Raw genomic sequence first — 17,147 nt, 5'->3', positions numbered from 1 at the left:
CATAAAATGCAGAGGGGATCTCCCTCTCTTCCCCTCCACAAACCCTGCCTTCAGGGTAAAAGTTTACTCATCTTTTCCTATTCTGAGATTTATGGGTACCTTCTTGTAAAACCAGCCTCAGTTGTGCCCAGCCAAGCAGACATAAAACACCTATGAAAGTAAAAACAGAGACAAAACATAGAGCTGCCCTAACTCTTTGGGCATTGTATTTTTAGGTAAATACAAAAGGGGGAAGAAAAAAAAATCGTATGCAGAGCCCCACCAATGCATTGATCTCAGTTATAGTGGTAATTCAATTTTCCTACACTCACTTCCTTATCGATTATTATTCCAGGATGGAAGGTGGAAAAGGCAACCTTGAAGAATGGGTGAAAAAACAAAATTCACCAGACTAACAGAAATATGTTGACTGGGCCATCTTTTTATAACTCCTTCTCATGTTTTTTCCAGATAATTTAACCAAGAAATGTCACACATTTATCTCCCAAGAAATACATCATTAGTAAAGATACTCATTTATTAAATTTCTATTATATGTCGATCTCTGCTCTGGCTAAAAAAGTGACATTCAGTCCTTGCCCCAGAATATCTTTCCAAAAACATTTACAGGAAAGTTTTAAAAAGACAAAGAAGTGCTTCAATTCCCTTATTTGATTTTTCTGTTATTGGAAATCCTAGACAAGCAACCCAGGTATGTTTAGCTGAAAAGAACTCATTTTTCTATGGATCCAATTTATAACTCTATGTAACAGAGAAAGAGCTAAACTACAAAAAAGTGGCTCACGAGTAATGCTTATGTTTCAGCCTGTTATAGAATACAATGCACTGCACTTGACCATGGACCCAGAGATCTCCTGGAATGAACTGTTGGAAGTCCCCCTCAGGACAACTTTTTCTCATTGAGGAGCTGCAAATAATAACTCACTCAAGAGTAATTGTTATTAGAAGAGTTTACAAGGAACCAAAATATTCTCAAGAATTTCAATGTTTAATTTAAGCATTTCTTCCCCCAAAGAAATCTAAACAGAAACCTTGCCAAATACCTCTGGTAGCCAGGAGAACGAACAATGGAATCTCCTGCCAAGTGTTTAGAGAGATTGAGAATAATGATGTTCATCTCAAGAGATTTTTTAGGTCATGGATTTTCCCTCCAATCCCGACATTTTGGAGAGCTTTCCATTTTGTATGTCTAAAGTATTTCTTATACTTATTAAGTGATGAAGAGGAGAGGGGAGAAGAACAAATAAATAACGAATTGGCTTTCTGGAATGTTGCAACCTAAGGGGAAAGTCAGGCATGGCATGATGAGGGAGGTCGTTGGGAGCACAGCCAAGGCGGAGGCTGGAGCAGTCACTGAAGGCATTTAGTCATCCATCATCCCCATCCCCAGAAAACCCTGAGTAGGGGACTGGAAAAAGAGCCTGTGATTTTTCTGGAGGTCAGTCCTCAGAGCTCATAGAATGAATTTCCTTGACTATTCTATAAATGAAAGCCACTTTCATCACCCAGACCTTATTTCAAAGGAAGGTAAGAATAAACACAAGTCTTCTTGACAGCACACATAATAATTCCCAGAACTTTACTTCATGTGTTCCAGTGTTATCATTACCACTATTTACCACAATCACAAGCTCTTCCCCTAGAGATATCTAAAAGATGAGCTATTTAAATCGACACCTCCTACAAAGTAGATAACTTCTCAGCTCCTCTCAATTTTCATCCACCCAACATTCCCTTCTTTACTATACTCTCACCCCTTCTTCTTCACTAAGGAAAATTGGATTCTCTTCTCTGACTTGGCATTCATTCTGCCTAAGTGCTTACTTCCTTTTCTTCATTCCCCATGACAGCTCCATATCCAGCAGTGTCCCTTCTATGAGGTCAATGCTCTTTGACTGAACAATGAAAGTGTTGGTTTAGTGTCTACTCTGTGCCTATGGTGTTGGGTTAGAGACCAAGGCAGGGTTTCTCATCCTTGCCATTATTGACATTTTGAGATGGAAAATCCCTTTTTTGTGTGGGACTGTCTTGTGCTGTAGAATGTTTAGCATCATCCTTGGCCTTTATCCACTAGATTCCAGTTGCACCTCCCTGCCCAGTTGGGACAACAGAGAATATCTCCAAACGTTGTTAAGTGTCCCCTGAGGAGCAAAATTGTCCCCAGTTGAGAACCACAAGGCCAAGGGAATTGCAAGAAAAATAGAAGAAAGCGTCCCTTTCCTTGAGGCCTTTAAAATCTTATAGAGACATAGAATGTTAGATATAGAAGCATCCTTGGAAATGAAATCAACTCTTCCTTTTTCATTAGTGAATAAACTGAGTGAGACACAGGGATATTAAGTGATTTGTACCATTGAAACACTCCAGACAAAAAGGCAGCATATAATTAAGCCTAAGTTGTATTTGTGTAGACCACAGACATTACAAAAACCTAAATAAGGGAGAGAATAATGCTAGTTAGCAGGGGCATGTAAGAGGCAGTACTGAGCCTCTAAGGACAAGCACTTGAAGGGTGAGATGGGCAGGGAGAAGAGGGGATGCCAGGCATGATCATGTATGACCACTACATGTGCAGAGGCTTACAGGTAAGAATAGAAGATGGAGTTTTAAAGGAATGAGGCAAGAGACTAACCTAGAATGGCCAGAGACAAGGTTGGAGAGGTTGAGTGGGTCTACATTCTGAAGACCACTAACCTCCTGGATTAAGCCCTGGATCTGGTCCAGAGCCCTCCAAAAAATGATTTCTGACATTCTCTTGGGGGAGGCAGAAAAATGGAAAGCACGCTAAATGGAAGTCAAGAGGTCTTGGTTATAGTCCCAGCAATTCCCTGACAGCTGTGTGACTTGGACAAGCCCCTTTATTTCCCTTGATCTCAGTTCCCGCTTCTGTAAAATGAGGGGGTAGAACTGGATGATCCCCGAGCTCCTTTGCATCTCTCGCTTTATATGATTCACACGTGCTGTTACCTGCACTGCCAAAGACTTGTTTGCTGTTTGTCCTGATGTTTCTCAGCAAGCCCCTTAAGGGGGTAGTGAGGTGAGGAGATTATAACTTCTGGCCCAACCATATGACATCAAATCCACATGTAAGCAGCCTGACTGCAGGGAAATGTGCTGAGTCCCAAATGTTCCTGATTAGTTGCAGTGTTTTCTGTTATTGAATAAGGCCTCATTTCCTGCCTTTTGCTAGATACATGATTGCACGGTTTACTGGATTCAGAAAACAAAAATGTGCAACAGTTGAAGAGCAAGTGAACGAAAACAAGTCATCTGACATGACATTGTCATTTCATTTAGTAAGTTCCAACGCCTAAAAAAGCCTAAAAAAAGGAGTTAGTATAATCTGGCATGGAAGTTTACAAACTCTTTTTCCAAAGAGAAAATTAAATAAATTAAGGACTTCTGTTCAATGAAGGACACTATGGACAAAACTAAAGGACAACTGAAAAAATAGGGGAATATATTTGCAATGTCCAAAACCAATGAGGGATTACAACTAGAATATATGTGGAATTCCTGCAGGTCAACAAGAAAAGAAATCAGCTCCAGTAGGAAAGTCAATAAAGGCATGAAAAAGCAATTTCTCAAAAAAGAAAACCTAAAAAGCTAACAAGCACACCATTAAATACTCAATTTTTTTTTTAAATCACGAAGATGGAAAATTAAAGCAATGATGAAATATGTCTTTGTACCTGTTAGGCTAGTAAAAAATTAGAAACCTGCGTAATGGCAAGTGTTGGCAGAAATGTAGGAATTTCTGTGTACTGTTGGTTAGAGTGCAAATGGGTATAACCAGTGTGGAGAGAAATCTGTCAAACAAAGGATACTGATACCTATGACCCTTCCTGAGTAAAATATCTATATTAGTCTCTTTTTAATGTTTATTTCTTTTTTAGAAACTTTACTATAAATTGATAATTTATAATTGCATATATTTATAAAATACAAAGGGATATTATTTATGAATACAATATGGAATAATTAAATCAAACAATTAACATATTCATCACCTCAAGTACTTATTTTTTGTGGTGAGATCATTTGAAATTTACTCTCTTAGCAGTTTTGAAATGTGCAATACACTATTATTAAATATATCCACCACACTGTGTAATAGATCTCAAAAAAAAAAAAACAAACTTATTCCTTCTGTCTGAGACTTTGTGCCCTTTGACTATCATCTTTCCATCCCCTCCACCCCTAAGCCACAGTTCTACTCTCTGCTGTATGAGTTTGATTGTTTTAGAGTCAACATATAAGTGAAAACATGGAGTATTTGTCTTTCTTTGCCTGACTCATTTCACTTAGCATGATGTTCTTTAATTCCTCCATGTTGTTACAAATCACAGAATCTTTTTCTTTTTTGAAGGCTGAATAATATGCCACTGTGTATATATACACATTGTCTTTAATCATTCATTTGTTGATGGACACTTAGGTTGATTTCATAATCTGGCTATTGTGTATAGTGCTGCAATGAACATGGGAATGCAGACTTATTTCAAATCTTTTGGGTAGATACCCAGAAGTGCGATTGCTGGATCATATGGTAATTCCATTTTTAGTTTTTTGAGGAACTTCCATACTGTTTTCCATAATGCATGTACTAATTTAAATTCCTAGCAACAGCATACAAGGCTTCCCTTTTCTCCACATTCTCACCAAAACTTGTTATCTTTTTGTCTTTTTCTTTTCTTTTTTTTGAGACAAAGTCTTCCTCTGTCACCCAGGCTGGAGTGCAATGTCGTGATAATACCTCCTTATAATCTCAAACTCCTGGCCTCAAGCAATCCTCCTGCCTCAGCGCCCCCCAAAGCGCTGGGATTATGGGAGTGAGCCACCACACCTGGCCTTCTCTTTTTGATAACAGTCATTCTGAAAGGTGTGAGGTGATATTTTATCATGGTTTTAATTTGCATTTCTCTAATGATTAACAGTGTTGAGCAATTTTTCATATATCTCTTGGCCGTTTGTATGTCTCCTTTTGAGAAATGCCTATTCAGGTCCCTTGTCCATTTTTTAAGTGGGCTATTTGTTTTCTTGCTATTGAGTTGTTTGAGTTCCTCATATATTTTGGATATTAACCGCATATCAAATATATGGCTTGCAAATATTTTTTCCCAATCCATACTATCTTCACATTGATAACTGTTTCCTTTGCTGTGCAAAAACTTTTTGGTTTAATGTAACCACATGTGCCCATTTTTGCTTTTGTTGACTGTACTTTTGGGATCAAATCCAAAAAATCATTGCCCAGACCAACGTCATATTGTTTTTCCTTCATGTTTTCTTCTGTATTAGTTTCCTTAACAAATTGTCACAAACTTTATGGCATAAAACAACATATATTTCTTCTTTCACAGTTCTGGAGGTCAGAAGTCTGAAAACAAGGTGTCAATAGGATCTGACTCCTTCCTAAGTCTCTAGGGAAGAATCCTTATCTCTTCTGGATTCTGGATTCTTATCTCTTCTGGATTCCTTATCTCTTCTGGATTCTGGTGTCCCTTGACGCTGTGGCTGTATACTCCAATCTCTGCCTGTGTCTTTACATGGCCTTCTCCTCTTTTTCTGTGTCTCCTCTTCTGCCTCTTGTAAGAATGCCAGTCATTGGATTTAAGAGCACATCCTAATCCAGTAAAACTTAATCTTAATCTGATTACATTTCCCAAAACTCTATTTCCAAATAAGGTTACATTCACAGGTGCAGGGTAGACATAAATTTTGGAGGGACACTATTCAACCCAGAGCACTCTACCCTTTGGCTCCCCAAAATTTATATCTTTCCCACATGAAAAATATATTCATCCAATTTCAACATTTCCAAAAGTTTTATTTTGTATTTTTTTATATCTCAATTTATGTTTTGTGTAAGGTGACTGTGTCACTAATGTTAACAATACTAACATTTATTAAACATTTATTAATATATACCAGACACTAGTCTTAATACTTGACACAAACCATTTCATCCAATATGCCATGTTAAACATAGTAAGGAGGCACTATTATTACCATCATTTTCAAAATGAAGAGTATGAGACACAGAGAGGTTAAATAACTTTTCTAAAGTCACACAGCTAGGGAGTGGCAGCACTAGGATTTAAACCCAGGTAGTCTGGTTTCAGAGCTCATAACCATAATACTTTATTGCCTCCCCTAAGTATAAAGGTCGGTTGGTTTTAATATTTTGACACATAAATGTAAAATTAAGATGTTTAATGCCTATAACCAAGTGACTATAGTGAAGGATTGTTGAACTGGCACTCACACAACCATCCCTGCTACATTGTCCTGGAACAAAATGCTAGATTCAGTTTTGAAGTTGGTACCTGAGAAGCATTTCACCAGGTTTCCTGAGTAAATATCTCAGAGCCAAACAATCTCTGAAAGCCACTGAGGTCTTGTCTTTAAGTTCTACTAGTAATAAAGTTATCTCCCAACCCAACCTCTCAGCAGAGTTCGAGGCCTCCGTTTCCCACCAAGTCGCACTCACAAGCATGCTCTCTGATCTCACGTGGCTATGCTCCATTCCTTGCATGCCAGCTCCACTTCACTGTCCTCTTTTCAATGCCTTGAAATCGCCAAGCTCTTTCCTGCTTTAGTTCCTTTATTTATGATTTTCTTCTGCCTGATATGCTGTCCGTTGAATGCATAAAATCAATGAATGAGTGAATGAATAAATTTATAAATGATGCCAAATTCATCATCGTTTTACCCAAACAGCTTCTCTTCTGGACTTTATCTCCCAAGCATCATCCTGGGCCTCTCTCTCTCCCTCAACATGTGATTAGTCACCACACATAATAGATTCTCCCATATGAAGTCTCTCATGTGCAACCATTCCTTTCCTTTACCACCCTCGTCTCAGCTTATAACACTGGGTGTTTTGTGCAACAGTCCTGTAACTGAAGTTTGCCAATACTTCATTTATTATTTCATGAATTATCTCTATTGAGTTAGATCTCATGCCAGACACTGTGCTAGGTGCTTTGTAGACCATGGTAGACAAGACAGATACAGTTTCTGCCCTCATGAAGTTTACTATCAGCTTATGTATTTACAAACTACTGATGGATTAATTTTCCTTAAATTCCACAAGTTGTGACTCCCTTAAAAATCTTCTATAGCTTCTTGCTGTCTGGGGAAAAGAGTTCAAAGGTCTTAGTGGAATATTTCCCTTCCTGCAAATTCATCTACCATTGCTCATCTAAATATCCCCTCTATGCCAGCTATAGATTTGCTGCATGTAAATATACCATATGATTTCCTGCCTTGGCACTTTTGCTTGAGCCATTCTCCCTACTTGAAATGTCTTCCCTGAACTTCTATTTAGGTCTTTTTTTTCCCCTCCAGCTTTACTGAGGTATAGTTAACAAATAAAAATTATAGATATTTAAGATATACAATGTGATGTTTTGATATATGTAAACATTGTGATTACCACAGTCAAGCTAATTAAGGTATCCATCACCTTACATGGATACCTGGTTTTTTGTTGCTGCTGCTGTTTTATTTTTGGTGATGAAAATAGTTAAGATCTACTCTTAGCAAATTTCAAGTAATCATTATTGCTAACTATAGTCATCATGCTGTACATTAGATCTCCAGAACATATTCATTTCATAACTGAAAGTTTGTACCCTTTGACCAAAATCCCCCAATCCGCCCCTCCACCCAACCCCTGGCAACCACCGTTTTACTCTCAGTTTCTATGAGTTCAACTGGTTTAGATTCCAAATATAAGTGAGATCATTTAGTATTTGTCTTTCAGTGTCTGGCGTATTTCACTTGTAATAATGTCCTCCAAGTTCATCCATGTTGTCACAAAACATAAGGTTTCTTTCTTTTTTAAGGCTGAATAATATTCTACCGTGTGTGTGTGTTTACATGTGCGTGCACCACGTTTTCTTTATTCATTTATCTGTCAAAGGACACTTAGGTTGTTTCCATATCTTTCCTATGGTGAATAATGTCACAGTGAACACGGGAGTACAGATATCTCTTCAAAATAACGATTTCATTTTCTCTGGATATATACCCAGAAGTGGGATTGATGGGTCATATGGTAATTCTATTTTCAGTTTTTTGAGGAACCTCCAAACTGTTTTCTATAATGGTTGTACAAATTTATAATCCCACCAACAGTGTACAGGGATTCCCTTTTCTCCAAATCCTTACCAACACTTATTATCTTTTGTGTTTTGAAAATAGCAATTCTAACAGATGTAAAGTAATATCTCATTATGGGTTTGATTTGCATTTCCCTGATGATTAATGATGTTGAACACTTTCCCATACACCTGTTGGTCATTTGTATGTCTTTTTTGAAAAAATGTCTACTCAGTTCTTTTGACCATTTTTAAATTGTTTTTTATTTCTCTTTTTTCCTTTCAGGGTGGAGGTGATATGACTTCCTTATATATTTTGGTCATTAATCCTTTATCAGATATATGGTTTGAAAATATTTTCTTCCATTCCATGGGCTGTCTCCATTTTGTTGATTGTTTTGTTTGCTGTGCAGAGATGTTTTAGTTTAAGTCCCACTTGTTTATTTTTGCTTTCATTGACTGTGTTTTTCATGTCACATCCCATAAAATCACTGTTAAGATTAATGTCAAGGTGCTTTTCCCCTATGTTTTCCTCTAGAAATTTTATGGTTTCAGGTCTTATATTTAAGTCTTTAATTCATTTTGAGTTTATTTTTGTACATGGTATAGAATGAAGGTCCATTTCATTCTTTTGCATATGGTATCCCATTTTTCCAGCACCGCTTATTGAAGAGACTGTCCTTTCCTTTCCCCGAGGTGTCTTCTTGGCAACTTCATACAACATTAGTTGACCATATTTGCTTAAGTTTATTTTTGCATTCTCTATTCTGTTCCATTGGTCTATGTGTCTTTTTTTTGTTGTTGCCAGTATCATACTATTTTGATTACTATCGCTTTCTAACAGAATTTGAGACCAGATAGTGTGATTCCTCTAGCTTTGTTCTTTCTCAAGATTGGTTTGGTTGCCCAGCATCTTTTGTGGTGCCATACAAATTTTAGAATTGTTTTTTTCTATTAAGATTTCTGTAAAAATATTATTGGAATTTTGATAGGGAGTGCATTGAATCTGAAGAGTGCTTTGAGTAGTTATGGACACTTTAACAATATTAATTCTTCTAATCCATGGACACAGGATATCATTCCATTTATTTGTATTTTCTTCAGTTTTTTTCACTAATGTTTTATAAGTTTCAGTGTTTAGATCTTTCACCTACTTGGATAAATTTACCCCTAAGTATATTATTCTTTTTAATGCTATTGTAAATGGAATTGCTTTCTTAATTTTTCAGATAGTCTGCTGTAAGTGTGCAGAGACACATTTTTGTATGCTGATTTGGTATCTTGCATCTTTACTAAATTCCTTCCTTTACTAGCTCTAGCAGTTTTTGGTGGAGTCTTGGGGTTTTCCATATACAAGATCACGTTATATGTAAACAGAGACAATTTTACTTCTTCCTTCCCAGTTTGGATGTTTTTTATTTCTTTTTCTTATCTAATTATTCTGGTTAAGACTTCCAGCACTATGGTGAATAGAACTTACAAAAGTAGATATCCGTGTATTGTTTCTGATCTTAGAGGAAAAGCTTTCAGCTTTTCACCATTGAGTAAGGTATTAGCTGTGGGCTTGTCATATATGGCCTTTATTATGTTGAGCAACATTCCTTCTATACCTATATTTTTGAGAATTTTTGTCATGAAAGAATGTTGAATTTTGTCAAATACGTTTTCTGCATCTATTGAGATGATCACATGATTTTTATCCTTCATTCTTTAAAGTGGTATATCACATTTATTGATTTGCATAAGTTGAACCATGCTTGCATCCCAGGGATAAATCCATGTGATAAAGTCAAATGATCATTTTAATGTGCTGTTGAGTTCAGTTTGCTAGCATTTTGTTGAAGATTTTTGAATCTATGTTCACCTGGATATTGGCCTGTAGTTTTGTTTTCCTGTAGCGTCCTTGTCTGGCTTTTGTATCAGGGTAACACTGGCCTCATAAAATGTATTTGGAAGTGTTCCCTCTTCTTTAATTCTTTGAAAAGGTTGAGAAGGATTGGTACTAATTCTTCTTTAAATATTTGGGAGAATTCACCCAGGAAGCCATCTGTTCCTGGGCTTTTCTTTTCTTCATTAGTTAGTCTTGGTAGGTTGTGTGTTTCTAAGAATTCATCCATTTCTTCTAGGCTATCCAATTTGTTGGTGTATAATTGCTCATCATAATCTCTTATAATTCTTTGTATTTCTTGTTTTGTGGTATGGTATATAATCTATCCCAGAGAATGTTCCATGTACACTTAAGAAGAATGTATGCCCTGCTGCTATTGGATGGAATGTTTTGTACATGTTTGTTAGGTTCATTTGGTTTACAGTATTGTTCAAATCCACTGATTTTTTTGTCTGAATGATCTATCCATTGTTGAGAGTGGAGTATTAAAGTCCTCTACTATTATTGTATTGCTGTTTTTCACTCCCTACCAGCTCTTTTAATATTGTTTTATACTAGTATTACCAGTTTATATTAATACCAGTATATTAATATTATCAATTTATATTAATATCTGTTCTGTTAATATTTGTTTTATATATTTAGATGCTCTGTTAGGTGCATAAATATTTACTATTACTATATCTTCTTGATGAAGTGATCCTTTTATTATTAAATAATGATCTTCTTTCTTGTGACAGTTTTTGACTTAAAGTCTATTTTGTTTGATACAAATATAGCCACCTTGCTCTGTTTTGATTACCATTTCCATGGAATATCTTTTTCCATCCCTTTACTTTCAGCCTATGTGTGTTGCCAAAGCTAAAGTGAATCTCATATAGTTGTCTTGTTTTTAATCCATCAGCCATTCTTTTTTTAATGGGATAATTTAATCCATTTACATTACTTTTAAAGTTGTTATTGATAGGTAAGGACTTACTATTGGTATTTTGTTAATTGCTTCTGACTGTTTTGTAAAACAGTTCTTTTGTTCATTTCTTCCTCCCCTGCTGTCTTCCTTTGTAATTTGTTTTTTTGTTTTGTTTTGTTTTGTTTTGTTTTTGTAGTGGTATACTTTGATTCCCTTCTCTTTATCTTGTATGTCTGTACTATAGGTTTTTGCTTTGTAGTTACCATTAGGCTTATATAAAACATCTTCTAGTTATAATAGTCAGTTTTAAGATTATAATAGCTTAACTTTCATTGCATATGAAAACTGTAATTTTGCTTCTACCAACCTCCACATTTTATGCCATAGGTCACATAATTTACACCTTTTAAATTATTTGTCCAATAATGAAATTTATAGTTATATTTTTAGTACTTTCGTCTTTTAAACTTTATACCTTTATGGAGCAAAAAGTAATTTACACACCACCATTACATATTAGAGTATTATGAATTTGACTACATATTTACTTTTACCAGTGAATTTTATGCTTCCATATGTTTTCATGTTAGTAATTAGTATCCTTTTATTTCAGCTTGAAGGACCCCTTCAGTATTTCTTGTAAGACAGGTTTAGTGGTGATGAACTTCCTCAGCTTTTGTTTATCTGGGAAAGTCTTTACCTCGCTTTCATTTCTGAAGGATAGTTTTTCTGGATAAAGTATTCTTGGTTGGTATTTTTTTTTTCCTTTCAACATTCCAAATATATCATCCTATCTCTCCTGATCTGTAAGTTTTCTTCTGAGAAATCCACTAATAGACACGTGAAGGTCCTCTTGCACATGCTGTGTCTTTTTTCTCTTGCTGCTTTCAAAATTCTCTTTTTGACTTCTGATAATTTGATCACCATGTATCTCTGATAAGACTTCTTTGGGCTGAGATTGTTTGGGAACTTTTGAGTTTTATGAGTCTGGATGTTCATACTGCTCCCAAGATTTAATAAGTTTTCAGCTATTTTTTCTTAAATAAGCTTTCTGGCCCTTTCTCTACCTTCTCCTTCTGAGACTCCTGCAATGCATATATTAGTTCACTTAATGGTATCCCTTAAGTCCCCATAGGCTTTTTTTTTTTTTTTACTCTTTTTCATTCTTTTTTCTCCACTGACTGGGTAATTTCAAAAGACCTATCCTTAAGTTCACATATGGCTTCTACAGCTTGATTGAGTCTGCTGATGAAGTTCTCTATTTTTTATTTCATTCATTGTATTCTTCAGCTCCATGTTTTCTGTTTGGTTCATTTTTATGATTTCTATCTCTTTGTTGAATTTCTAGTTTTGTTCATATGTTGTTTTCCTGATTTTGTGGAGTTGTCTATCTGAGTTATCTTGTAGCCCACTGAGTTTCCTTAAAATAATTATTTTTAATTCCTTTTCAGGCAACTCATAGACCTACATTTCTTTGGAGTCAGTTACTAGAAAATTATTGTGCTCTTTTGGTGGCATCATGTTTCCTTGACTTTTCATATTTCTTGTGGCCTTGCACTGATGTCTGCTCATTTGAGGGAGCAGTCACCTATTATAGACTTTATACATTAACTTTGGTGGGGAAATATTTTCATTTGCAGGAGGGTGTGAGAGTGCCAGTTGGGTGGAGTGCAGCAGCTTTTGTTCCAGGCACTATGCTGTGGTGTAGCCTTCATGCAGCTCCATCATCTGCGGTCAGCACTGGGGACAACTGCAGGAGTCTTTGGCAGCCAAGGCTGCAGGTGTTTGACCTTATGGCAGCAGCAGCAAGGGCTGTTGGGGTCATTGGTGGCAAAGACTTCTGGGATCTTCTTGTTTTTCTTTTAATCTACAGCGGGTAGTCCTAACCAAGGGGATACCTCTTGGTGTGAGGTGTGGAATAGCCTGCAGGCAGTTGCAGCAGCACTGGATTTTAGGGTACAGTTGCTCAAAGCAGCAGCAGAGCTGAGGTTTGGAACTCTCGGGTGTGCCCCAGTGGCTTAAACTCTGGAGGTTGGGAGCTTGCAGTACAGTGGTGGCTTGGGCCCCAGGAGCAGGGCATGGCAGTGGCATGGCTCTAGGCCAATACCCAAAAGTTTAACCCATTCCAGCCTCAACTTTAAGTTTCAAATCTCATCTAATGATCATCAACTCAAAAAGTCCCAGACTGCAATATCAATCATCTAAATCAAGTATTGGTGTAACTTGAGATATGGTCCATCCAGGGAAAAATTTCTTTCCATCTGTGGACCTGTGAAACTAGAAAACAAGTTATCTACTTCTAAAATACAATAGTGGGACAGTCATAGGATAGACTTTTCCATTCCAAAATGGATAAAATGGAAGAAATAAAGAGAACACCAATTCTAAGGGAGTCAAAACCTGGCAGGGGATGGGCATAGAGGCTCATGTCTATAATCCTAGCACTTTGGGAGGCTAAAGCAGGAGGATCGCTTGAGGTCAGGAGTTTGAGACCAGCCTGAGCAAGAGCGAGACTCCATCTCTACAAAAAGTAGAAAAATTAGCCAAGTATGGTGGCATACACCTGTACTCCCAGCTACTCAGGAGGCTGAGGCAAGAGGATCACTTCAGCCCAGGAGTTTGAGGTTGCAGTGAGCTATAATGATGCCACTGTACTCTAGCTCTGGTAACAGAGTGAGACCTTGTCTCAAAACAATCAAACAAACAAAATCTAGCAGGGAAATTTTCATTAGGTTTCAAGGCCTGAGAAAAATTCTCAATCCTTTGGACAGCTCTGTGACCTCTACTTCCTGGAGAACTACATCAAGCCGCCGCCAGTCAACCACACCACCGACAGGATCTTCCGCCGCGGGGCCAGCAGGGTCCTCTGCTCGCGCCGGTGTGCGACCCTCCCGGGTCCGCGGACCTGGTCCTGGAGGAGGGGGACTGCGTGCGCAAGTGCGGCCTGCTGAACCTGACCGTGGCGGCGGAGGCCTGTCGCGAGCGCACCCACGTGGCCATCAAGACGGTGCGGGTGCCCGAGGTTAACGACTTGCGGGCTCTGGTCGAAGACCCTCGGTTAAACCTCAAGGTCATCCAGCTGGTGCGAGATCCTCGTGGCATTCTGGCTTCGCGCAGCGAGACCTTCTGCGACACATACCGGCTCTGGCGGCTCTGGTACGGCACCGGGAAGAAGCCCTACAACCTGGATGTGACGCAGCTGACCACAGTGTGCGAGGACTTCTCCAACTCCGTGTCCACCGGCCTCACGCGGCCCGCGTGGCTCAAGGGCAAGTACATGTTGGTGCGCTGCGAGGACCTGGCGCGGAACCCCATGAAGAAGACCGAGGAGATCTATAGGTTCCTGGGCATCCCCTTGGACAGCCACGTGGCGCGCTGGATCCAGAACAACACGCGGGGCGACCCCACCCTGGTCTGTGGCAATGCTGTCTGTCTGTCTGAGTCTTGTGGCTGCCCTCGGACCAGTGATGACTGGTGAATCTTAGGAGTTTCTGATTGATCTTGGGGTCCATCTGTGATATTTCTTTGTGCCAAAAAGAACACATAGTAGGTGCTCTGCCTCTGGATCTGTGGTAGCCTTATCCTCTGGGCCCACAGGGGCTTATCCTTTGGGTCTATGGTGGTACCTTAGAGTCGTTCTTTCTTTTTCTTGAAGGATAGCAAATAATTATAGCTGAATAGCTCTATCAGCCCATTTCCTGCAATGTAGAATTTTGGAAGTCTAAATAGTTCTCTCTCATTTCATTTATCTTGTTTTCTGCTTTTTAGTCCAAATTGGCAGTGTTTCTGCATATATAACATTCTCATAAACCTTGTGGTTTTCCTGTTGTGGTCACAGGAATCCATACCATTAGAAAGGAGGGTCTTCCACTGATCTTCCATGAGTAACTCCATTTCTATTTCCAGCTTCTGCTGAGGAGGCTGGGTGTATCCATGAGTCACCCTTTATCTCTTCAGCAAAAGCTTGTCCAGCCATACCCTTGGCCTTCTCTCTAGAGCGCAATTCCCAACAGTGAATTTTCCAATTTTAGCATCATTTGTAATCTGGATAGACTGAGAACCTCCCAAATAAAAGTGCTGGTTCATTTTAACTTATCAGTTCCTTTCCTGAGTTATCTTTCTGCTTGCATTTCAGTATAAGCAGCAAGGAGAAACCAGACTACACCTTCAATACTTTTCTTGGAAATCTATTCAGCTAAATATCTAAGCTATTGCTTACAAGTTATGCTTTCCACACAGCAAAGAAAACATGATTCAGCCAAGTTTTCTGCCTGTATATAACAAGGATTACCTTTCTTCCAGTTTTCAATAACATGTTCTTCATTTCCTTCTGTTGACAGCAACATTTGTATTCTCTTAGATAACAGAAACTTCTGAGACTTTTTCCATCTTATGCCTCAAAATTCTTCCATCTTTGGGTAATGTCACATTACCAAATTCCACAGCCACTTCCTAAGTTTTAGGTATTATATATGTCATAGGAGCACTTCACTTCTAAGTACCAAATATGTACTAGTTTCCTAGGGCTACCTTAACAAAGTACCACAGATAAAATGCAATTCAATCTATCGTCTTTACCACATCCTACAAGTCTGACGTGGTTTGGCTCTCTTCATCTCCACATGGCCCACTATGTTCCAGATATCGGTCTCATGCATTATTTTAAACTGTCTCAGGACCTGGATACTTGTTGTTCTCTTTCTCTTGAATGATCATCCCCTATCTTTCTGGGGGGTCTGGCCCTCATCATCATTGAAGTGGCTATCCAAAAGGCCCTCTCTGACCACATTTCCTAAATTAGCTTTCCTCATCACTCTCTCTCCCATTGTTTTATTTTCTTCATAGCACACTACTCACTACCTGAAAGTAACACACATCTTTGCTGTCTATTATTTCTCTCCCCACAAAACTGCAAGCTCCATGAAAGCAGGCCCTTGTCTTGGTAATTCACCATTGTATGCACAATGGCTGGCACAGTGGGTGGCACATAGTAGATGCTCAATAAATACTTACTCCATGAATGGCTTGTTAAGAAGGCTAAGTGGACTCATAAGTTCAGCCCAAGTGATGGGGTATGTGGAGCTGCTGTTAACTGAAATGAGAATGGGGAGAAAATAATGTTTTGAGAATGTTTAGTTTTGTAAATATAGAATTTTGAAAGAACCCATGAGATATCCAGGCAGAGGTTTTCAATAGGCCATGAGTCAAAAATTGGGAAAAATCTGTAGATCCGGGAGCTGTTGACAGGTAATGTTAAAACCATGAGGAGAGATAAGGTAGTAGAAGTAGAACAAACACCACCATTGAATGAGATAATTGAAAACAATTCTTGAGCTCCACTGTAGAGCCTAGTCTTAGTATCCATGAGATCTAGCTCTGAATCCCACTCCCGAGCAAAAAATATAATAGCAAGATTCTACTATAACTGGCTCCATGAACCCCTATATGTTTTTTATAATCCTTTCTCTTAACTAACTACTTGATCCTTTGAGTTGTTTCCCAGACATGAAAAAATTCCTTTCCTCCTGGGAAATCCTTATTGTCACAATAATTGGATCTTGGTGTAACAAGCAACTGGACCTAGACTGAACACCCCTTGTTGTTTCGACAACACTACCACATTTACTTGTTTTCTGGAAAATTGAGATAAACACAATTCCTACCATCCAGGGATCTTATGCTTAGCTAAAACATTACACGCATGCTGAAGTTAGGAACACCAAACAGCCCCTGCTACCTAAGAACCATTGTCCTGGCTTGGAGTCAGATGAGTTTGGCCCACCAGAGCCATCTTGGGCTGCACAGGCTGAAAGATTGCAATATTCTAAGAACACATCATTTTTTAGCAGAAAGTTAACAGTTCTGTCCAGATTAAGGTGACCTTTAAATAATCCATATCTATCATAGACTTCTTACTGAGAAGTTCAGAACTCAGGGCAAATTGCCCATGGTCACACTGAAAAGAGGGAAATGCTTGACCTAAGCACTAAACTGATTTTTGTCTCTGGCTGTACATTAGAATAATCTGTGCAGCTTTAGAAAACCAAAACAAACACTGCCTGAGCTCTTCCCCGTATCAATTAAGTCAGAACCTCTGGGGCTGGGCCTTGGACACCAGTATTTGCTTAAAGTGCTACAGGTGATTTTAATGTACAGTCATGAATGAGAAAAACTGGTTTCAAACTATAAAACTCTCACTGGAAGATTTTTCTTTCTTTTTCCCCCCTCTCTTTCCCGGAAA

At 38.3% G+C, this 17,147-nt stretch overlaps 1 pseudogene; it reads left to right on the top strand.

Moving 5' to 3' along the window:
* LOC105875940 (carbohydrate sulfotransferase 1-like) overlaps window positions 1-14,384 on the top strand; it is a 49,817-nt pseudogene extending 35,433 nt beyond the window's left edge.
* The last annotated feature ends 2,763 nt before the right edge of the window (window positions 14,385-17,147 follow it).

The sequence above is a fragment of the Microcebus murinus genome, chromosome 9 (assembly GCF_040939455.1).
Source record: "Microcebus murinus isolate Inina chromosome 9, M.murinus_Inina_mat1.0, whole genome shotgun sequence".
Taxonomy (NCBI): domain Eukaryota; kingdom Metazoa; phylum Chordata; class Mammalia; order Primates; family Cheirogaleidae; genus Microcebus; species Microcebus murinus.
This window is presented reverse-complemented; position numbering and strand designations above follow the sequence as displayed.